At 39.0% G+C, this 24,229-nt stretch overlaps 1 protein-coding gene across 3 annotated transcripts in view; it reads left to right on the top strand.

The window, feature by feature from the left end:
- The window catches only part of SBF2 (SET binding factor 2), a 454,884-nt gene that overhangs the window by 44,717 nt on the left and 385,938 nt on the right, over nucleotides 1–24,229 (top strand). The window contains exon 1 of one of the 3 annotated variants that reach the window (XM_049098688.1): nucleotides 20,821–20,891. The exons of the other annotated variants lie outside the window; for them this stretch is intronic. The gene's annotated coding sequence lies outside the window, so the exon portion shown is untranslated. Of the gene's footprint in view, nucleotides 1–20,820; nucleotides 20,892–24,229 lie in introns of those variants that run through there. 3 annotated transcript variants of the gene reach the window in all.

Below are 24,229 nucleotides of genomic sequence, written 5' to 3'. Positions count from 1 at the left end.
GTCTGGCTCTTTGAAGAAAAGAAGACATTTAAGAAAAAAAATCATGGGGTATTGCCTATGAGAAGAAGAGAAGGTAAAATAAAATGGGAGTCCTGATAAGTGCAGCTATTGAAAGGACATGTAAAAGGAAGGACAGCCATATAAACAGAGATGACCATAAAAGAGAGACACTAGATGTTAAAATAGTGTGGAGAAGGCCAAAGCTTGGAATGAAGCATGTGACAAATGCTTAAGTATATAAAAAGCTTTTAAAATAGTTTTAGTAGCAATGACAACAAAGAAAGAAAGAATAGTCTTGCTATTTGGACTGTGGTGTTATAATAGTAAATTGTCAGAGTGAAAGCAGAGCTTTTCTGTTTGCATTTGGCTTTGATCTTTTATTTTAAGGAGAATTATCTCTTTTTACTTGTATTTGAGTATAGTTGACATACAATGTTACATTAGTTTCAGGTATACAGCATAGTGATTCAACAAGTTTATGTGTTATACTATGCTCACCACAAGTATAGCTACCATCTGTCACCATATACTACTATTACAATTGAGTATATTCCCTAAGCTGTACCTTAAAATTTTTTTTTTAATTTTAAAGATTTATTTATTAGAGAGAGAGAGAGATAGAGAAAGCACAAGTGGGGGGAGGTGGGGAAGAGCAGAAGGAGAGGGAGAAGCAGGCTCCTGACTGAGCAGGAAGCCCAATGCAGAGCTCCCTCCCAGGACCCCCGGATCAAGACCTGAGCCGAAGGCAGATGCTTAACCAGCGGAGCCACCCAGGCGTCCCTAATCTGTGACTTTTATTCCCATAACTTATTAATTCCATAATTGGAAGCTTCTACATCTCCCCTTCACTCATTTTGTCTATAGCAACCATCAGTTTGAAGGAGAATTATTTTCAGAATAAAGAGGATAAAAGAATTAGTGTTCTTTTCTTTTCTTTTCTTTTCTTTTCTTTTCTTTTCTTTTCTTTTTCTCTTCTCTTCTCTTCTCTTCTCTTCTCTTCTCTTCTCTTCTCTTCTCTTCTCTTCTTCTCTTTTCTTTCTTTTCTTTCTTTCTTTCTTTTTTTTCATGAGAGCCACAGAGAGAGAGAGAGGAAGAGACATAGGCAGAGGGAGAAGCAGGCTTCATGCAGGAAGCCCGACGTGGGACTCGATCCCAGAACTCTGGGATCTCGCCCTGAGCCAAGGCAGACGCTCAACCACTGAGCCACCCAGGCATCCCAGGCTAGTGCTCTTTTTATCAAGTATGCTTATTTTGTAAGATTGTCATTTTTGTTGTGAATTAAAAAAACTAATCTGTATGGGGAGAAAAATGCCACCTTTTACTACTGATTCAATTTCATTAATAAGTAAGAAATCTATTCAGATTTTCTTTTTCTCCCCCCCCCCTTTTTAAAAATATTTTATTTATTCATTCATGAGAGACACAGAGAGAGAGAGAGGCAGAGATACAGGCAGAGGGAGAAGCAGGCTCCATGCAGGGAGCCTGATGTGGGACTCAATCCCTGGTCTCCAGGATCACACCCCAGGCCAATGGTGGTGCTAAACCGCTGAGCTACCGGGGTTGCCCTTTCTTTTTCTTCCTGATTCAGTTTTGGAAGATTGTATGCTAGGAATTTATCCATTTCTACTAGGTTGTCCAATTTACAGGCACATACTTCTTTTATAATCTTTTAAAATTATTCTGTGTATTTCTGTGGTGTCAGTTATTTCTCTTCTTTCATTTCATTTTTTTTTTTTAAGATTTTATTTATTTATTCATGAGAGACATAGACTGAGAGAGAGAGAGGCAGAGACACAGGCAGAGGGAGAAGCAGGCTCCATGCAGGGAGCCCGATGCAGGACTGGATCCCGGGTCTCCAGGATCACACCCCGGGCCGAAGGCAGGCGCTAAACCACTGAGCCACCCAGGGATCCCTCCTCTTTCATTTCTAATTTTAGTATATGTGCTGCCGAGGCGAGCACATCTCCTCTTTCATTTCTGATTTTATTATCTTTTTTAGTCACAAGTCTAACTAGGGAAGCCTGGGTGGCTCAGCAATTGAGTGCCTTCGGCTTAGGTTGTGATCCTGGAGTCCCAGGATTGAGTCCCACATCGGGCTCCCTGCATGGAGCCTGCTTCTCCTTCTGCCTTCTCTGGGTCTCTCATGAATAAATAAATAAAATCTTTTTTTTTTTTAAAGTCTAACTAAATTTTATCAACTTTATCTTCTCAAAGATTGGTCTCATTGATCTTTTCTATTGCTTCTTAAGTTCTATTTCATTTATTTTCACTGTAGTGTGTATTATTTCCTTCCATCTACTAGTTTTTTTTTAAGACTTTATTTATTTTTTAAAATTTTTAAAAATTTTTATTTATTTATGATAGTCACAGAGAGAGAGAGAGAGGCAGAGATATAGGCAGAGGGAGAAGCAGGCTCCATGCACCGGGAGCCTGATGTGGGATTTGATCCCGGGTCTCCAGGATCGCGCCCTGGGCCAAAGGCAGGCGCCAAAGCGCTGCGCCACCCACGGATCCCCCATCTACTAGTTTTGAGCTGTGTTCTTTTTTCTAGTTTGGTAAGTTGAGATATTTTTCTCTTTCTTGAGGAAGGCCTTTATCACTATAAACTTTCCTTTTATTTTTTTATTTTTTTAAAGATTTTATTTATTTATTCATAGACACAGAGAGAAAGAGGCAGAGACACAGGCAGAGGGAGAAGCAGGCTCCATGCAGGGAGCCTGATGTGGGACTCGATCCTGGGACCCCAGGCTCACACCCCAGGCTGCAGGCGGCACCAAACCGCTGTGCCACTGGGGCTGCCCTATAAACTTTCCTTTTAGAACTGTTTTTGCTGCATCCCAAAGATTTTGGACCATTTGTTTACATTTTCATTTGTCTCCATTTATTTTTTAATTTCTTTTTTGAGTTTTTCTTTTTTTTCTTAGATTTATTTATTTGAGAAAGAGAGCAAGGAGGATGGGCAGAGGGAGAGGGAGAGAATCTTGAGCAGACCCCTCGATGAGTGCAGAGCCTAATGTGGGGCTCAATCCCAGGACCCTGAGGTCATGACCTGAGCTGAAATCAAGAGTCGGATACTTAACTGACTGAGCCATCCAGGTGCCTGTCCTCTTTGACTTCTTTGTTGATCCATCCACTGTTTGGTAGTCTATCATTTGGCCTCCATATGTTTTGGGTTTTACAGTTTTTTTCTTGTACTTGATTTCTAGTTTCATACTGGTCAAAAAGATTCTTAACATGATTTCAGTCTTCTTAAATTTTTTGAGACTTGTTTTGTAGCCTAACATGTGGTCTATCCTGGGGAATGCTACATGTGCACTTGAAAAGAATATGTAAGGGCACCTGGATGGTTCAGTTGGTTAAATGTCTGCATTTGGCTCAGGTCATGATCCCAGGGTCCTGGGCTTGAGTCCCAACATCAGGCTCTCCATAGGGGAGCCTGCTTCTCCCTCCGCCTATGTCTCTGCCTTTCTCTCTCTGTCTCTCATGGATAAATAAATAAAAGTTTTAAAAAGAATAAAAAATAAAAACCTGTACATCTTTATTTTATTTTTTATTTTTATATTTTAAAATATATATTTTTTTAAGTAATCTCTCTTCCCAGTGTGGGGCTTGAATTTACAATCCAAGGTCAAAAGTCACATGTTCCATTGACTGAGCTAGCCAGATGCTGCAAAAGCCTGCTAGTGCTCTATTTTTTTTCTTTTTTTTTTTCTATTTTTTTTTAAGATTTTATTTATTTATTTATGAGAGACAGGGAGAAGTAGAGACATAGGCAGAAGGAGAAGCAGGCCTCCTACCTGGAGCCTGCTATGGGACTTGATCCCAAGATCCCAGAATCACAACCTGAGCCAAAGACAGGCACTCAACTACTGAGCCACCCAGGCATCATCCCAACCTGCACATTTTTAAAACTTCTGAAACAAATTTCTAATTGATCTCTAAATTTTACCAATTTACATTTCTACCAGCAAGGTATATGAATGCTCTTCTTTGTTTTTGTTTAAATCCCCTTATCAGCTCTGGGTCTTCTCAGTTTTTTTGCCAATCTGATAGATAATAAATGGTATTATATTTTATCTTACTACAAATGGTACCAATGTTTGAGTCTAGAATGATGAAATGTTCCTGGGTACTAGTAAAAATAGTTTCCCTTGGGATAGTTAGAAGTAAACTGCACAAAATGTTATTTTTAAGAATTTCCATGGAAGGAAGGATGAATTTGAAGATTGTTTTTAATAGAGTTAAAAAATGAAAACAAAAAAATAGCCCTTTCTCTTTTTTAAAGATGATGTAGTCATTGTCATCTGGTTCTCCTGTAGAGATAACAAAGGAAATAAATATAGAACGATTATTAGGAAATACATTTCTATTTATAGTAGCACAAATACATCCTCTACAACTAGTTTTTAGGGACAGAGAGTACTCCTTATCTAGGATTTAGATGTTTACTATTTTTTTAGGGAACATTTTTATACCACTTAGACAACTGCTTTCCTTGATAGGAAATTGAGTTTTCAGAATGCTGCATCTGTTTAAAAGATCCTTTTCATTTTTCTGATGGAATTTAATATTCCATTTAGGTCTTTTTTATGAAAGTAGAAATTTTTTTATTAATTGAAATAAAAAAAATTATTTGTTTGACAGAGACAGCACAGCAAGGAGAGCTGCAGACAGAGGGAGAGGGAGAAACAGATTTCTCACTAAGCAAAGAGCCCAACATGAGTTTTGATCCCAGGATGACCTGAGCTACCCAAGTACTCTTGTTAATTGAAATTGTTAAATATCATCTACAATATTCTCAAGTTGTTGTTTTCTAGGATATTCTTCTGATATGAATTAGTTTAGAAGATTGTTAGTGATTTTTGTTTTTTTGATTCATATAAGTTTAAGGATTTTGAAAAAAAAGATTTTATTTATTTATAATTGAGAGACAGAGAGAGACACAGGCAGAGACACTGGCAGAGGGAGAAGCAGGTTCCCCTCAAGGAGCCTGATGTGGGACCTGATCCCAGACCCCAGGATCACAACCTGAGCCGAAGGCAGACGCTCAACCGCTGAGCCCCCAGGTGTCCCATGGATTTTTTTTTTTTTTTTTGTCCTAATTCTGAGCAAAACAGATTCTCAGAGACAATAAAGGAAATGTTTTATGTTCTGTTTACTTATTTATTTTTTTTTAAAGATTTCTTTATTTGAGAGAAAGAAAGAATAAGCAGGGGGAGGGAGAATCTCAAGCAGACTCCCCGGGAGTGTGAAGCCCAATGCAAGGCTTGATCCCACGACTCTGACATCATGATGTGACTTGAAGTCAGATGTTTAACCAACTGAGCAACCCAGCTCCCTGTTCTCTTATTTTTTTTTTAATTTTTTTAAATTTTTATTTATTTATGATAGTCACACGCAGAGAGAGAGAGAGAGAGAGAGAGAGAGGCAGAGACATAGGCAGAGGGAGAAGCAGGCTCCATGCACCGGGAGCCCGACGTGGGATTCGATCCCAGGTCTCCAGGATCATGCCCTGGGCCAAAGGCAGGTGCCAAACCACTGTGCCACCCAGGGATCCCTCTTATTTTTAATAAAAATTTTGCGTGAATGTTTGTCAAGTCAGTTTCCTCAAACCTTCCTTCCCCAGAATGGCAAACTGAGATGTTAAATAAACCATTAAAATGGAATACTATTTGAGATGTGTGACTATTTGAGCCTATTTTTGGCTTTGGGTTAATAAAATTATTGAGTACTCTCAGTATTCTTGTTGTATTAACTATTGGGCATCCTGGTAAACCAGGCAGATGAGGTCTCTATTTTCACGGAGCTTTAGTCTTATAGGGGTCTCAGACAGTAAAAAGCAAAGGGATGGAAAAGAAAAGAAAAACACCATAATTAGAAGTTGTGACAAGTGTTATAAAGGGAAAATAGTGGGATCCCTGGGTGGCGCAGTGGTTTAGCGCCTGCCTTTGGCCCAGGGCGTGATCTTGGAGACCCGGGATCAAATCCCACATCGGGCTCCCGGTGCATGGAGCCTGCTTCTCCCTCTGCCTATGTCTCTGCCTCTCTCTCCCTCTGTGTGACTATCATAAACAAATTAAAAAATTAAAAAAAAAAAGGGCAAATAGTGCAACATTAGAGAATAATGAGGAGTCCTAATTTTGAGAAGGTGGTGCCATATTCATTCTTTCTTTCTTTCTTTCTTTCTTTCTTTCTTTCTTTCTTTCTTTCTTTCTTTCTTTCTATCTATCTATCTATCTATCTATCTATCTATCTATCTATCTATCTATTCATGAGAGACAGAGAGAGAGGCAGAGGCACAGGCAGAGGGAGAAGCAGGCTCCATACAGGGAGCCTGACGTGGGACTCAATCCCGGGACCCCAGGATCACGCCCTCAGCCAAAGGCAGGTGCTAAACCGCTGAGCCACCCAGGGATCCTGCCATATTCTTATTGTATCATTACATGGTGGAAACAGGGCAAGAGAGCTTTCTGGTAACTTCTTTATAAGGGCATTAATTCCCTGCTTGAGTACTCTACTCTCATTATCTAATTACCTTCCAAAAAGCCCAACTTCCTATCTGTCCCTACCTGCATGCTATCACATTGCAGGTTAGGATTTCAATTTCAAGAATTTATGGAGAGGGCAGCCCCCGAGGCGCAGCGGTTTAGTGCCTGCAGCCCAGGGTGTGTGATCCTGGAGACCCGGGATCCAGTCCCACGTCAGGCTCCCTGAATGGAGCCTGCTTCTCCCTCTGTGTCTCTGCCTCTCTCTCTCTTTCTCTCTCTGTGTCACTCATGAATAAATTAAAAATCTTAAAAAAAAAAAAAAGAATTTATGGAGGGATTCAGTCTGCTGCATAGGGGGATGGGTAGGGTAGGGGGATTAAGGCAATTTGAGGGAACAGTGTATAAAAAGAACTTTAAGTATGAAAGATCGCGGCTTGTTCAGGAGGGCCTCTATAGCTGAAGTATAATGGTGACGTTAAGATTAGACTGGTTTGAATATGGTTGTAGAAGTTGGAGCCTGATCACACACATCTTGTAAGCTTAGTAAAGAATTTATTTTTTATTCAAAGTGCAAGGGATTTTTTTTTTAGAGATTTATTTTTATTTATTTGTGATAGACAGAGAGAGAGAGAGAGGCAGAGACACAGGCAGAGGGAGAAACAGCCTCCATGCCGGGAGCCTGACGCTTGACTCGATCCTGGGACTCGATCCCGGGACTCCATCCCGGGACTCCAGGATCGCGCCCTGGGCCAAAGGCAGGCGCTAAACCGCTGACCCACCCAGAGATCCCGCAAGGGATTTTTTTAATTAAAGATTTTATTTATTCAAGAGAGAGAGAGAGAGAGAGAGGAGAGAGGAGAGAGAGAGAGGAGAGAGAGGCAGAGACAAAGGCAGAGGGAGAAGCAGGGTCCATGCAGGGAGCCTGATTCGGGACTCAATCCTGGGTCTCCAGGATCACGCCTTGAGCTGAAGGCAGATGCTCACTCAACCACAGGCGTCCCAGGGATTTTTTGATTCAAAGTGCAGTGGGGAGGCAATGAAAGACAGTGACATGATCCAATTTTTTCTGTTGTGAGAATAATAAATAGATGGGCAGGGGGAAAACAGTAAACTAGGTAAGATGATGGCTTGAGTAATCTAAGTAAGAAATGATGATGGCTTGGGTAGAGGCAATAAAGATTGAAAGAAGTGAATGGATTCAAGATATATTTATGAGACAGAGATGGCAGGACATATTGAAGAATTGAACATGGGACAAAGAGGAAACACAACGTCCATAGAAATATGGCTTGTTAGGTTTTATAGTCAGTAAAAGTATTTATTCAACGATGTGTACCTACTGTGTTACTTTTTATTTATATTTCTGGTTTCATAAAATGAATAAATAAATGAATTTCATATATACAATTTAGTACAGGTGTTTTAGTCCATTTGATCTGCTGTAACAAAAATACCATAGGCTGAGGCGCTTATAAACAACATGCATTTATTTCTTATCATTCTGAAGGCTGGAAGCTCCAAGATCAAGGTGCTGGCCTACTCAATGACTAATGAGAGCATTTCCTTGTTTATAGGCAGCCATCTTGCTATGTGCTCACATGACAGAAAGGGCAAGGGAGCTCTCTGTGGTCTCTTTTATAAAGGCAATAATCCTATTTATAATTCATAAGGGCTGCATTCCCATGACCTAATCACCTCTCAAAGGCCCACCTCCTAATACCACCACATTGGAGGTTAGGTTTTGAGTTTATGAATTTTGTGAAACATGAACATTCAGTTTATATGCAGAGGTAAAGTTACTTTCAACTGGATTATATATAACCGATAAAACATCCCTGAAAATATAGCATAAATTAATAAAAATGATTTGTATACAAGGTTAATGAAACACATTACTAACTAAAAGACATTGTTTATCCTAGGTACTTACTAAGTATTTGTTGAATTAATGAATGTATTTCTAGAGATTTCCAGTGCTCTTTATTCTTTCTGAAGATCTAAGTTTCCCTTTAGTCATTTTTCTTCTGCCCAAAGAAATTCTTTTAGCATTTTGTGTGCAGTTCCGCTGGCCCTAAAGCTTTATTTCTTTTGTTGTTGTTCCCTTTTTTTCCTTTCTGTCCAAATTCCATAATTTTATTGATCTGTTTTCAAGTGTACTGAATTTTTATTTATTCATCTTTATTCACTGTTAAGCACATCCATATTCTGTCTTTTTCAGTCTAGGTTTTTTTTTTATTTTAAGATTTATTTATTTTTAATAGAGAATGTGTGTACATGTGGGGGGTGGGGTGGAGGGAGAGAATATTTCAACCAGACTCCCTGCTGATTGAGGAACCTGCCGGGTTTGATCCCACAATCCATGAGATCACAACCTAAGCTGAGGGGAGGTGGTTTTACCAACTGAGCCACCCAGGTTCCCCTAGTCTAGGATTTCTATTGGTTATTTTTAAAGTTTCTAGTACTCTGTTAAAACTTCTTTTTATTTGTTATGATCATATTTTTTCTTTTCTTTATTTTTAAGATTTATTTATTTATTTTAGAGAGAGAGGGAGAAACGTGATTGGGAGGGACAGAGGGAGAGGGAGAAAAAATCCAAACAGACTCTGTGCTGAGGGCAGAGCCTGACTCAGGGCTTAATCTCATGACCTGAGCCAAAACCAAGTGTTGGATGCTTTACCAACTGTGCCACCAAAGCACTCTTCTTATGATCATCTTTTTTTCTATATCATTGAGGGTAAACCTAATACTTACTTGAAAATCTTTGTCTATTAATTTTAACATCTGAGTAATCTGTACTTAGTCTCTATTAGTTATCTTTTCTCTTAAAATGGGTCACCTTTTCTGTTTTTTTTTTTTTTTTCTTCTGTCTGTAAAAGAATCTTGAATTGTATTTTGGACATTGTGAATGTGAAGTTGTGGAGTCTTTGAATTCTAAGTTCCTTCAAAGTGTGTTGATACATATGTTTAGCAGGCAAGTAATTAACATGATTGGATTCAAATTCTATGCTCTGCCTCTTGGGTGGTGGTCCTAATTCAGTTCTTTATCCTTAGCTAGGCTTCTTGCAGTTTATTACTTGCATATGTGGTTCAGAGGTCAGCCAGAAAATTACAGAGTTTTTAAAAAATTTTATATATTTTTTCATGAGAGATAGAGGCGGAGACGTAGAGAGAGAAGCAGGCTCCATGCAGGGGGCCTGATGTGGGATTTGATCCCTGGACTTAAGATCACACCCTGGGCCGAAGGCAGGCGGTCAACTGCTGAGCCACAGGAGTCCTGAAAATTATAGAGTTTGTACCTAGATTTTATGTTTCTCTTTCTCTGGCTCTCTTCTTTCTGAGATTCCTCTTTTCAGCATCTGTGGTCTCCCTGAACTCTGTCCTCTGGTTCTTCAAGATGGTAAGTATGTGAGGTTTATGTGGAGTTTTAGGTATCCCTTGTAGTGCTAAGTGGACCTGCCCTCAGGAAAAAACTGTAAATGAGAAATTCACCCAGTACCACTCTTTTCCAAGTATTAACTCTCTTCTAATATTTGCCTTCTTTCAGTCACTCTTTAGTTACTTGATTTTTGTATTTTATTTTATTTATTTTTTTAAAGATTTTATTTACTTATTCATGAGAGACACACAGAGAGAGGCAGAGATACAAGCAGAGGGAGAAGCAGGCAGCCTGATGTAGGACTCGATCCCAGGACTCCGGGGATCATGACCTGAGCCAAAGACAGATGCTTAACTACTGAGCCATTCAGGTGCCCCGATTTTTGTATTTTATTTATAGTTTATACTTATCTGTGTGAAGATTGATCTGGTAGGTGCTTACTTAGCTGTAATAGAAGCAGAACTCTCCCGTGTTCCCTTTTGTGTGGGCAAAGTCCTTTCAATATTAAGTCTCCTACTGTAGATACTAGTTTTTAGACATATCATGTGCTAATTTAATTAGTTAAGACATTGTCATTTTGAATATTGCATTTATAAATTGCCTGACTCAAAGAGAAAAAGCAGGGCAGCCCAGATGGCTCAGCGGTTTAGTGCTGCCTGATCCCGCACTGCCCAGGGCCTGATCCCGCATTGGGGGGACCTGCATGGATCCTGCCTCTCTCTCTCTCTCTCTCTCTCTCTCTCTCATGAATAAATAAATAAAAAAAAATCTTAAAAAAAAAGAAAAGAAAAATCACACTTCCTGATCTTAAAAGATAATATATATTTTTTTCTTTAAGATTTTATTTCTGTTACATTATGTAACAGAGTTGAGAACTTTTTTTTTTTTTTTTAAGATTTTATCCATTTATTTATGAGAAGGGGGGTGGGGCAGAGACACAGGCAGACAAGGGACTTGATCCCCCGTCTCCAGGATCAGGCCCTGGGCTGAAGGTGGCGCTAAACTGCTGAGCCACCTGGGCTGCCCTGTAACAGAGTTCAGATCATGAAGGGCCTTTAATGTCATGCCAATAACTTTGGACTTTAAATTATAGGTAGTAGGAAGCCATTGACATGTTTTATTTTTTTAAATAGATTTTATTTATTTATTTGACAGAGAGAGAAGGCACATGCAGCAGAAGGAGGGAGGAAGAGGGAGAAGCAGCCTCCCTGCTGAGCAGGGAGCCTGACATGGGGCTCAATCTCAGGACCCTGAAATCATGACCTAAACCAAAGGTAGATGCTTAACCAACTGAGCCACTCAGGTGCCCCCATTGACATGTTTTAAATGTGAATGTGATATAATGAAATTTAGATGTTTTATGATTATTTTGATACCAATACACAGAAAAGGGATATGGGGGATAGAGATACAAATTAAGGCAAGAAATTATAAAAGCCTAAGAGAGTAGTTAGTGATAGAGAGAAGGGAATGAATTCAAGTGAGACCTTAGGAGAAGCCATGGGTCTTGGTAATAGATTTGTTGTATGTGTTGTATTAAAGGACAAAAAGTCATCCGGTAATTGGTAGTTATCTTTTCTCTCAGAGATTATTATAAAATATGGTAACATCTCTCTAGGGCTTAGAGTTTTTTACCTTCATAAATATTATCAGGAATCAGCAGCATATTTTGACTTCTGGTAGAGGTATCATGTCTCTGACTTGTAGCAGTGTGTATTTTGTGGTTTTACAGTGATACTTTCAGAGTAATAAATAGAAGAAACTATCTAAACTTGTCAGTGGTTGTTTCATTTGCTTTTTATTTTCTTGAGTATGTAATCACAAGGGGATCCCTGGGTGGCGCAGCGGTTTGGCGCCTGCCTTTGGCCCAGGGCCCGATCCTGGAGACCCGGGATCGAATCCCACGTCGGGCTCCTGGTGCATGGAGCCTGCTTCTCCCTCTGCCTGTGTCTCTGCCTCTCTCTCTCTCTCTCTCTCTCTCTGTGTGACTATCATAAATAAATAAAAAAAATTTAAAAAACAAAAAAAAACCAAAACAAATTTACTTATTTTTTCCATATTGTATGTACTAATAACTTTTATTTTTAGTTTTTTTTTTTTAAACAAAACACTTAGTAACTAGAAGAGTATGAAGAGTCTCCATTACTTTGCCCATCCTCATTCCTGTTTTCTTAAAGTAAGACCTCTTGTTTGTTTTGTTTTTTTGGTGGACACATAATAGAGAAATTAATATATTGAATAACTTTAGACAATAGCATCAGTTGATTCATCAATATGGAAAATGAGCAATTTAGTAAACCTAATAACTAACTTGTCCCTCTACTTCCTCATAGTTTGTTTGCTATGTTAATATTGTAGTCTGAAGGATAGTGTTATAAAACTTCAGCTTCTTGAATTATCAAATGTATAGTGTCTGCTGATTACTTCCTGTGGAAGGTAAAGAAATTAGAGTACCTCATACTTACCTTTAATTCCTGAATTATGTGTTGTGACTTTTTAGACTGCTCATTTAGACATTGTTTATATATTAAATATTTTCTTTTTCCTAAAATGAAATTTTTTTCCCCCAAAGATTTTATTTATTTATTCCTGAGAAACACAAACAGAGAGGCAGAGAGATAAGCAGAGGAGAAGCAGGCTCCCTGCAAGATTCCCCAGGACCCCAGAACCACGACCTGAGCTAAAAGGCAGATGCTCAACCACTGGGCATCCAGGTGCCCCCTAAGATGAATTTTCTTATCTATTATCTTTTTGATTCTTTTAAAAGTTCTTATTTTGAGCCTATTTTTTCACATTCCTTGTGTAACTCTAATTAGACATATGTAATAAGGATTAGAACAATCTATAATGGGAAGATTTTTCAGTTCCATTAGAAGAAAGAAGAAGGCAGGATGGGAGAATCATGATTATGGTCTTCATACAGCTTTTTGTATGTTAAGGAAGAAATAGACATGTTCTTTCTAATTATAGGAGATGTCAATTGGTAAGAATACTTGGAAAAGATTTTGACTGAGTGTTAAGAAAAATAAAGTTTTAGGATAATTTGGATATTTTCAACAATAGAGTGAAATAATCTCTCAGCCACTTTCTAGCATCTTTTTTCCCTTTTCTAGTTAGAATTCCATAATTCTTTAACTTTGCTCTGATCTACCTTCACCTTCCTTGTTCTCCCGATTGTTTCAATCTAATACTCCCAGCATTGAATGAGCCTAACAATTCTTTTATTTATCTTATGTTTTAAAGCAACTAAGTCCTTCTGGAGATTACATAGTTGTTGGACTTTTCCCCCTTAAAGATTTGGAATAAGATATTATGGAAGTATGGAAAAGGAACGGTTGGTCATGGGACACAGATGTCAGAAAACATTTCTAAAAAGAGATGACCCTTGAGTTTAATCATGTAAAATGTGTAAGAGTTAACCTGTTGATGGGCAAAAAGGAGATGAGATTGATGAGGTGAGTTTGAAGGGACAATACATTCAAAGGCAGATAGATTACTTTGAATGAACGTATTTGGGATGCTGTTCATAGGTTGTGGAAAATAGAGTGCGCATAAGGGTATGGCTGAGAGGTAAGATTCAGATTATTAGGAATTTAATCATCATCCTGAATGTATTGAGAAGTGAGTTAACTGAACAAATTCTGGCAGCATTGAGGAAAATGATTTGAAGTGAAATCAAAATCAGGGAGAACTTTAAGTTATTGCAGTAGTCCATGTGAGAAATGAGAAGGATGCAAAACAAAACCACTGTAGTAGGTGTGGGAGAATATTGAATTTCAAAATCATAAGAGGTACATGGTTGTTATTGATGCAGAGGATTCTTATTTACGGAATGCCAGATGATCACAAAGAGGTTCCTATAAGATGATGTTTACCTTACTTTGAAATCTAGTTTTCAGTAATGCAGGCTTAGGAAATTGCATTATTTATAGGTCAAACTCAATATTTTCATTATGTCTCTTGGAAATGCATTTTTATTTTATTTTTTAGATTTTATTTATTTATTCATGAGAGACACACAGAGAGAGGGAGAAACACAGGCAGAGGGAGAAGTAGGCTCCATGCAGGGAGCCTGATGTGGGACTCCCAGGTCTCCAGGATCTGGTCTCCAGGATCACGCCCTGGCCCAAAGGCAGATGCTCAACTGCTGAGCCACCCAGGCATCCCTTGGAAGTACATTTTTAAATTGATAATGAGAAATGTAACTTTCAGAGTGAGAGTACTTAATAGTCTCCATGACCAGTACATTCTTTTCCTTTCAGCTACTTTGTTTCTGGATATGATTTAGGTTCCACCTTTCAAATGTACTTTGATTTGGAACAAAATCACACAGAGATAGAGGTGAGGGTGGGCTTGAATTTTGTTGGCATGGATTGAGAGAGAGAGAGAGAGAAAGAGAGAGAGAGAGAATGGTTCTGAGCTAGCAGTTTGTGCAGTAGCTTCCTAATTAAGTGGGTGGCTTTCTATTTCTGCAGCAGCTTCCTTTTTTCCAGCTTCCTGCAGTGACAGCTTTCCTGATTGTGGCTGAGGAAGTGAAGGATAGTTCTATGGGCTAGGAGTTGTTTCTGGGAGCTCATTCACTCTGTCGATACAGCCTCCTTTTCCATTTTTCCAGTGATTTTATGAGCATCTGATTCTTATATTAAATTCCTTTTTGTTTAAACTACCTAGAACGGATTCTGATCCTGGATCAGTACAGTAATTAGTACCAAAAGTGTTACAGGCAACAGATCCTCAAGAAGTAGGGGTCATTTGTAATCAATCCAAGGTGCCTAGTGGTAAAAGTTACTTGTTTTCAGAGCAGTCACCTGGAATGGAGTACCTGTTGAAGGCAAAGCTTAGGTGAACTGAGGGGTGATTATTTTAGAAGACAAAGGAATATAAAGATTATGGGGAGGATTAGCTATTTTTAACTCTACTACAAAGTCTAAAGCAGTGGTTTTCAAGCTGGGGTGATTTTGCCCTGTAGGGGTTATATGACAATGGGTAGAGATATTTTTGGTTGTCATAACTGGGAGAAAAGAGTGTTACTGGTTTTTAGTGGGTGGAGAACAGAGATGCTGCTGTAAGGACTATCTCCTCTCCATTATAGCAACAACATATTATCTGGCCCACAATGTCAGTAGTGCTGATGAGCTTGAGAAACTGATTTAAAGCAAATGGCAGGGGCATCAGAGTTTAAAGATCTTGGCTGCAGTTACGGTTGGAGAACTAAAGAGTTTTATGATTGGCTTAAAATTTTTTTTACATCTTATAACTCCAGGGCTGTCAGAACCAAAATCAGGTGCTGAGTCTGATCCAACAAGTTGTTTTACCTACAATGTAGGTTGAATTCACAGCTTAATCCAGTTTCTTAGGTGTTAGGTAGAGCATTGACTGGGAAACAGTGAGAGTCTAAGAATTGGAATGGTGACACTTGGGAGTATTTGGATTGATTCCAGGTATTCTTTTTTTTTTTTCTCAGGTATTGTTACTCTGTAATTTTTACTGAGCCTCCCTTGTCAGCGGAAACAATCCTTCTTTCCTTGACCTTACCTTGTAGAGCCAAGATTGTTCTCATTCCCATCCGTACCATCTCATGGTCTCTAAAGTCAGATCCCAGCAAGTCCAAGGGGCCAGTTTCAAACTGAGAGATGAGTCTGTTTGTTTCTTTATTGTATTTTTAAAAGATTTTATTTATTTATTCGTGAGAGACAGAGAAAGAGAGAGAGAGGCCGAGACACAGGCAGAAGGAGAAGCAGGCTCCATGCAGGGACTCAATCTCTGGTCTCCAGGATCCCGCCCTGGACCAAAGGCAGCGCTAAACCGAACCACCCGGGCTGCCCGAAAGACAGGTTCAAGGATTAAAAGAATTGCCAATATTTTACTCATTTATATTAGCAAAAACCTAGGAAATAGATATAAAATTGGATTTTGAGTGTGCTAGACTAGGAAAGGAGAATCTATTTTTAGTTTAGGCTGAATTTATTAATGTAGGTTCACTTAATGGGAGATTTCAGATTTGGTAATTGCTGAAGCAGCAAGGACTGGTTCTAATTGCCTGTTCAGTTGACCAAAACCTTGATTCAGTAGTCATCTACACTGAATAAAGTTGAGATGTGAGAGTTGGGAAGTGAGGAATGTTGGGATGAATTTATGTTCAGCTGGCTTCCTTGATCTCTAATTATGTTCCCCAAGATGGATGTTTTTACTATCTTTAAGAAAATACAATGATGAGCGGTAATTCGGTATCCTTAAAAGGTGCTGCAGTAGCTTTCTTGTCTAGCCTTGGTATGAATATGAGAGATGTTATTATAAGATGGGCCCCCTGAAATTCAGTGGGATTATGGAATGGCAGAGGGAAGTAATAACTATCAGAGGCAAGGTAGGCATGGTTATCATTGTAGGCAAATTGATTAAGGTGTCCCTAAGACTGTTATGTAGGGGTACCTGTATGTAAGTACCTTCCTTTGAGGCAGAACTTTTTTTTTTTTTTTTTTTGGTGATATCACAGGTAGGTATATTTAATTTTTTTCATAGCCTTTCCTAAAGAAAGGGATCTTTGGCCATTTATGACTATAACTGTACATCAGGGAAGGGAAATATTCAAACCTTGTAGGGGTTACTGGGACCTGAGCTAAAACTAATTTCTAGTGATTCAGGATACCATCTTGTCTCACCAGGCAGAATGGGAGCTGTATAGAAATCAGGTATAGAATGAAGCTTTGGCTTGAAACTATTTCATAGTGGGCCTGGGGGGTCTATGAATTCATCCTGTGGTTATATCTTGTTTCTTAGTGCATATTTGGAATAAATGTGTTTGACAGTTGGGAGAATCCCCAAATTGGCTCTGTATCCATGGATTAAGAGCCATTATGGTAGGAAGAGCCAAGTGTAACCCCCTGGAGCTCTCTCTTTCTACCAAGATAATAAGCCACAACAGTCATGGTAGGCATGCCTACCATGCCTCCTAAATGGCTCTCATTACACACTCTTTCTCTCTTAACAGAAAACATTAGAAGTGGCCAACAGTGTAGTATAGTGTCATCATATTGCCTCCATAGTTACATCAGTTTTTAGCTCTATGCCATAGTTTTTTTTTTTTTTTTTTAATTTTTATTTATTTATGATAGTCACACACAGAGAGAGAGGCAGAGACACAGGCATAGGGAGAAGCAGGCTCCATGCACCGGGAGCCCGACGTGGGACTCGATCCCGAGGCTCCAGGATCACGCCCTGGGCCAAAGGCAGGCGCCAAACCGCTGCGCCACCCAGGGATCCCTCTATGCCATAGTTTATTTATTTTTTAAAAAATTTCTCTGATTTATTTATTTTTTTTAAAGATTATTTATTTATTTATTCATAGGGACACAGAGAGAGAGAGGCAGAGACATAGGCAGAGGGAGAAGCAGGCTCCATGCAGAGAGCCTGATGTGGGACTCTATCCAGGGTCTCCAGGATCACGCCCTAGGCTGCAGGCGGTGCTAAACCGCTGCACCACCGGGGCTGCCCTATGCCATAGTTTAGTCTATAGGGATTTTGTTCATTTTACAATCTCAAAAGTACATTCCACTGGTCCCGTGCAGTGATGACATCATGCTGATTGATAGTACTTTGTCACAGAAAACCAGCAGGTACCCTAGATCCTTTGTAAAGACCAGATAATGGGATATGAAACAGAAATTTTTAGGATCTGACACCTTCATGAAGTTTCTGAGATTGTTTTGGGATGTGTTGAGATATCCCTTCTGAAGTAGAAGATAAACTGTTATATCCCCTGTTACTAAAAGGACATATAATAACTGATGGGTCTCTTTGGATTTGGAGTCAGAATATATTACATATAAGTATACTGTTACAACCCCTTTATGGATTAATCTGTAAAGCTGTCCTTAGGTTGCTATATGGAGCTTGTTGCAGGCTCTGAAAGAAGAATCACTGTGAGGGGCCTTTGATTTTGGAGCTTAACTATATCCTCTTTGGCAAGCAGATATTCTATTTTGTAAAAAGCCTTTAGGCTTGCTGTTAAATCTGACAGAGAATGAATGTCCAAGTACTGGAGACCAGTGACATGAGCAACATATGCAGAGAATGGCTAGCAAACAGCATTCTATCATCAAAAGATGATATTTAGGATTGGGGCTGCAAGATACAGGTACCAAAAGCACATGTACATTGCACAAGGAAAAGACTCTTCCTATACTGCTACCTCTCATAACCCCACACCCATGGTTTCATTCTTGGGGAGTTACCCATGTACCTGGTTAACAGATGGTTCTATACAATGTGCTGGCACTTTGTCAGGCTAGTGGACAGACTCTTAGAAACTACCAGTTCCTTTCTAGTATCAATTTTTTTCTCTTTCTTTAGAAACAAAACTGTGATGTCTTTTTCTTTTTTCTTTCTTTCTTTCTTTTTTTTATTTTTTATTTTTTTAGCAGTATAGTTGTCACTTAACTAAGGCTCTCATTTGGTTGAGTATGGCTCTGTGACTAGGGTGTAGCCAATGATATATAAGTGATACTGTTCTTCCAGAAATTCTCTTTACATAATCTGTCTTTTTTTTCTTCTCAATTTCTACATGGATATGTTATTTGGAGCCCTCACAGACATATTATACCATAACAATGAAGGTGAAACTTTGTAGATAGCGGAGTGGTGAACTCAAAGAAGCTGGATTCCTGAGACCATAGATCTGTCAGTTCTGGACTCCTACTTCTGGAGTTCTTTTAGATGAAACGAGATAAGCCCCTATCTTGTTTAAACTGCTAATATTTTATGTTTTCTGTCATGTGCTGCTAAACCTAATCCTGAGATGCTGAATGCCTTGATGGATATGATGCCACTATCTGATACAGGGAATGGAGCAGAAGATACAGGTTTTACAAAGCAGATGGAAAATCCCATTTTGGTCTTAATTTGCTGTACCTGCAGAAATGCTCAATAAAGAACATAGATGGATGACCCTAGGAGCTTGAGAAAGGTGCTGTTTTATCTGGTAGAAGAAGGCAATGTATGTTTTCAGGTGAGTTTCAAGGAAGACAACCTGTTATAAAGTATCTTATAACCAGTTTAGAATTTGGTTTTTGTTTTGCAGGGTAAGAAGTTTGATTTTTGAGAAGGGTTGAGCAGAAAAATATAAGGCTTAGATTATCTGTGCTGTAGTTCTGCTCAAAGATGAACTTTGAGTTGGAAGTTAAGAGATGTAAAAGAACATGGATTTGTGAAAGGGGAATATTGTAGGTGGAGGACATGTTAAAATTATTTGAGAAGAAGAAATTTGGTATCTATATTTCTTTAAAAGCCTGATTGATTTGCAAGGCACAGAGTGCTAGAGATTCTTTAAAACATGGAGATTTTTCTGCCTTCTCCTTTACTGGCTTATGGTTAGGGTATCCATTGATAGGGACATATTGAATGAGTTTGAATAAAAATTTTTCTGGGGATCCCTGGGTGGCGCAGCGGTTTGGCGCCTGCCTTTGGCCCAGGGCGCGATCCTGGAGACTCGGGATCGAATCCCACGTCGGGCTCCCGGTGCATGGAGCCTGCTTCTCCCTCTGCCTGTGTCTTTGCCTCTCTCTCTCTCTCTGTGACTATCATAAATTAAAATAAATAAAAAAAATTTTTTTTTTCTGTATAATGCCTGGTTGCATTGTGCAACAAAAAGGAATCTCTTGTTTGAGAAGAATGAACATGGTGAACTTTGCTGATTTTCAATCAAAAACTTTTCTCCCCAGTTTAAAATTGTTCTATTTAAAAAATTTTATTTTATTTTATTTTTTATTAGTATTATTTTTAAATTTATTTATGATAGGCACACAGTGAGAGAGAGAGAGGCAGAGACATAGGCAGAGGGAGAAGCAGGCTCCATGCACCGGGAGCCCGACGTGGGACTCGATCCCGGGTCTCCAGGATCGCGCCCTGGGCCAAAGGCAGGCGCTAAACCGCTACGCCACCCAGGGATTCCTCTTTTTTCTTTTTTTTTTTTAAGAAGATTTTATGTCTTTATTCATAAGAGACCCAGAGAGAGAGAGAGAGAGAGAGAGAGAGAAAGGCAGACTTAGGCAGAGGAGAAGCAGGCTCCTTGCAGGGAGCTGGATGTGGGACTTAATCCCGGGATCCCAGGATCAGGTCCTGAGAGGAAAGCAGACGCTCAATGGCTGAGTCACCAGCCGTCCCAATTTAAATAACCCTTCCCCCTTGGGTTATTTAAATTCAAGTTAGTTAACATACACCATATTTATTACGTTCAGGGGCTGCTAAACCGCTGTGCCACGGGGGCTGCCCTCAGGGTAGAATATAGTGATTTATTATCACTTGCATATGACACCCAATGCTCATAACAATTGCCTTCGGGGATCTTTGGGTGTCTCAGCGGTTTAGCGCCTGCCTTAGGCCCAGGGCGTGATCCTGGAGATCCCGAGCCCCCCATCGGGCTCCCTGCATGGAGCCTGCTTCTCCCTCTGCCTGTGTCTCTGCCTCTCTCTCTTTCTCTCTCTCTCTCTCTCTCTCTGTCTCTCATGAATAAATAAAATTAAAAAAAAAAAAAAAAACAATTGCCTTCCATAATGCCTGTCACTCATCTACCCCATCCCCCCATCCCCCACCTCTTCCCTTTTCTTTATACCTGTATTCTTTCTTTTCCTCTTTGTCTACCTCTCTTTCATTTGCAAGTTTCATATTTTCTCAGTATTACAAAATAAGCATGTCTTTGTGATCTTCAGTTTGATTTAAGATTACTTAAGTGCAAAAGAGGTCTTTTATTCTACATTATACAAAATAACAATGTTTAGGCAGTAGTCTTAGGGTTCTTTGCCAGCAGACAAATTATTGAGGCTTAGATTCATAGAAGTTACTTTAAATTTTTAAAAAGAATTCATTTATTTATTTGAGAGTGTGAGCATGAGCTGGGGGAGGGGCAGAGGGAGAAACAGACTCCTTGCTGAGCAAGGAGCCTGATGCAGGGTTCGTTTCCAGTACCCCAGGATCATGACCTGAAGGCAGATGCTAAACCTACTGAGCTACTCAGGAGCCCCATAAATTTTTAAGTAAGTATCGTTTTCCTATCAAGATATTCTAACTTGAGTTTTTTGGTCAACAATCATAATTTTATGCCCTCTAGTGGTAACATGTATATATTTCACATTTTCTGGTATTTGTTATGTGTAGAATTTTAGAGCCAGAAAAGACCTAAGATCATTTTTCAGTAAGACCAAGGTTCAGAGAAGTTAGTGGATTTGCTTAAGGTTACTAGTTAGAGATAAAGCTAGGATGGGCGTTAGATCTCATAATGTAGTGGTTTGTTTTTTTTTTTTTAAACAAGACTTCATGATGTACATGTATATTTGTGAGGGCTTTCTTAGATTGGCTTGAGGGTATTTATTGTAGGAAGATATTTATATTTTGTGTTTTTTCTTTAAAAAAATTTTTTTAAGATTTTATTTATTTATCTATGAGAGACACACACACACACACACGCACAGAGACAGGCAGAGACACAGGCAGAGGGAGAAGCAGGCTCCATGGAGGGAGCCCAACATGGGACTTGATCCTGGGACCCCAGGATCACACCCTGGGCTGAAGGTGGTGCTAAACCACTGAGCCACCCAGGGATCCCCTATTTTGTGGTTTTTCTATTCATAATTACTTTTGATGTCTTTAAGATAGTAGTGTTTGAGAAAAGAAAGTGTTTGGACTTAGAAGAGGGACTGACATGAGAAGGGAAATGGAAAGCAAATTGAGAAGACACAGTAGTTTTCTTGAAGTAGTTGATTACTTGTGGGAGATGGTTGAGCTTATTTTTAGCTTGTTTACATTGAGTACAAATGTAATGGTATTGGAATGGTCTAGTTTCTTTCAGTAGAATAGAAGGAATAGAAGAGAGCCAGTGCCCAAGAACTAGAAATATTTACTAGGGTCATATACAGATTAAGTTCTATGTTGAAAGAACAGTTGATTCTGGTAGTTCCCATTCTTCCATCTTGTCAGTACAGCAACTAAATAAAGGTTGCAAGTCAGGCAAGCAATAAGCTTCAAGGACAGAGAAGTTTTTTTTTTTAAAGATTTTATTTATTCATGAGAGACAGAGACAGAGAGAGAGAGAGAGAGAGAGAGAGAGGCGGAGACACAGGCAGAGGGAGAAGCAGGCTCCACGCAGGGAGCCCAATGCGCGACCGATCCCAGGACTCCAGGACCACACCCTGGGCCAAAGGCAGGCGCTAAACCAACCATTGAGCCACCCAGGGATCCCCAGGACAGAGAAATTTTAAGTGATCCTGAAGCCTGTTGGAATGAGGATAGAGAATGGATGATATTACCTTGGAAAGAGGTGTGGAGCCACTTGACAGCCGGATACTAGCCACTGGTTGAGAAGCATTTGAGTAGTAGATTTAGGATGACTTGGATTCACATTTGTGGTCTGCCACATATTTATACAGTGTGACTTTGGGAACATTATCTAATATGTAAGTTCATTTCTTTATGTATAAAATGGAGATTAGTATTTTTATTTCATTGGTTGTTAGGACGCCTCATGTATAGTAACTGCATTTATAAATGTTGGTTGGATTTGGATCTGAGGGTGACTGACCTAAGCAAAGATAAAATCCTAGTCATAGGGAGACTTGGATTCTGAACAACTATTTTAACATAAGAAAGAACTTTCTAGGGATCCCTGGGTGGCGCAGCGGTTTAGTGCCTGCCTTTGGCCCAGGGTGCGATCCTGGAGACCCGGGATCAAATCCCACGTTGGGCTCCCGGTGCATGGAGCCTGCTTCTCCCTCTGCCTGTGTCTCTGCCTCTCTCTCTCTGTGACTATCATAAATAAATAAAAATTAAAAAAAAAAAAAAAAAAAGAAAGAACTTTCTAATAATTTTGGAAGTAGTGATCTCATTTTCACTTCAGATGATAAGGCAGAGGATGAACATCTATTTGGGAATGTTATAGAAGGTATTCAGACATTGAATTAAATTATAATTTTTATTTTAATAATCAAATATGATTTATGAAACTCATAAGGGGGATGACAGTTTACTGTATGTACTTCTGTTTTTTACTTTTTTCATTTTTCTTTTAGCCTGATGCTTCAGTATTACTTTTTGTAGCATTTCCTTTCTGTTTGAACAGTTTCCTTTAGCTGATCTTTAAGTGTAGGTAGGTCTACTAGTGACAAATTCTTTTGTTTTTTTAATCTGAAAATGTGTGTATTTTCCCTTCATTCCTGAAGAATAGTTTTGCTGGAAATAGAATTCATAGTTGACAGTTTTTTCTTTTAGCACTTGAAAAGTGTTGTGCCACTTTCTTTTGACCTCCGTGATTTCTGATGAGAAGTTTTCTGTCATTTGAGTTGGTATTATTTTGTTGGCAATGTGTTCTTTCTCTCTGGCTTCTTTCAAGAGCCTTTTTTTTTTTTAGTGTCCAGAAGTTTAATGATGAGGCATCTTGGTGTAAATTTCTTTTGAATTTTGAGATTCACTCAACTTCTTGAATTTTTTTTTGTTGCTTTGCCAAATTTGGGAGTGTTTTAGCATTATTATCTCTGAATACTCTTTCAGTTCCACCCTTTCTTCTTCTAATATTCCAGGGTTATAAACACTAGATATATTTAAAAAAATTTTTTTTAAGACTTTATTCATGAGTAACACAGAGAGAGAGACACAGAGAGAGGCAGAGACACAGGCAGAGGGAGAAGCAGGCTCCATGCAGGGAGCCTGACGCGGGACTGGATCCTGGGTCTCCAGGATCACACCCTGGGCCAAAGGCAGACACTCAACCGCTGAGCTACCCGGGCATCCCAGAACACTAGATATTTTGTTGTAAGTGTTCTTTACATTTTATTTTATTTTTATTTATTTTTTAAAATACTTTATTTATTTATTCATGAGAGACCCAGAGAGAGAGAGAGAGAGAGAGCGCCAGAGATACAGGCAGAGGAAGAAAAGCAGGCTCCATGCAGGGAGCGCAGTGTGGGAATCGATCCCAGAACTCCGGGATCACTCCCTGAGCTGAAGGCAGATGTTCTGCTGAGCCACCCAGGCATCCCTGTTCTTTATATTTTAGTTTATTTTCTCTCAGTTCAGATATGATTAAAGTTCAGTAATTCTAACTGTAACTGTTAGTCAACTGTTGAAGCCATCCATTGAGATTTTTATTTTGGTTATTTAATTAAAAATTTTTTTTTGAACTATTTCTTTTTTATTTTGGGGGGTTATTTTTTATTTTTTGGTTTTAGAATTTCATTTTGATTTATGACTTTTATTTCCTGATGTTTTCTATTTTTTTTCATGTTTCAAGAGAATTTGTGATTATTTATTTATTTATTTTTAAAGGTTTTATTCATGAGAGACACAGAGAGAGAGAATGGCAGAGACATAGACAGAGGGAGAA

This window comes from Canis lupus, chromosome 21, assembly GCF_003254725.2.
Source record: "Canis lupus dingo isolate Sandy chromosome 21, ASM325472v2, whole genome shotgun sequence".
Taxonomy (NCBI): Eukaryota; Metazoa; Chordata; class Mammalia; order Carnivora; family Canidae; genus Canis; species Canis lupus.
The sequence above is the reverse complement of the archived record's forward strand: the minus strand, read 5'-3'. Positions and strand labels throughout refer to the sequence as shown.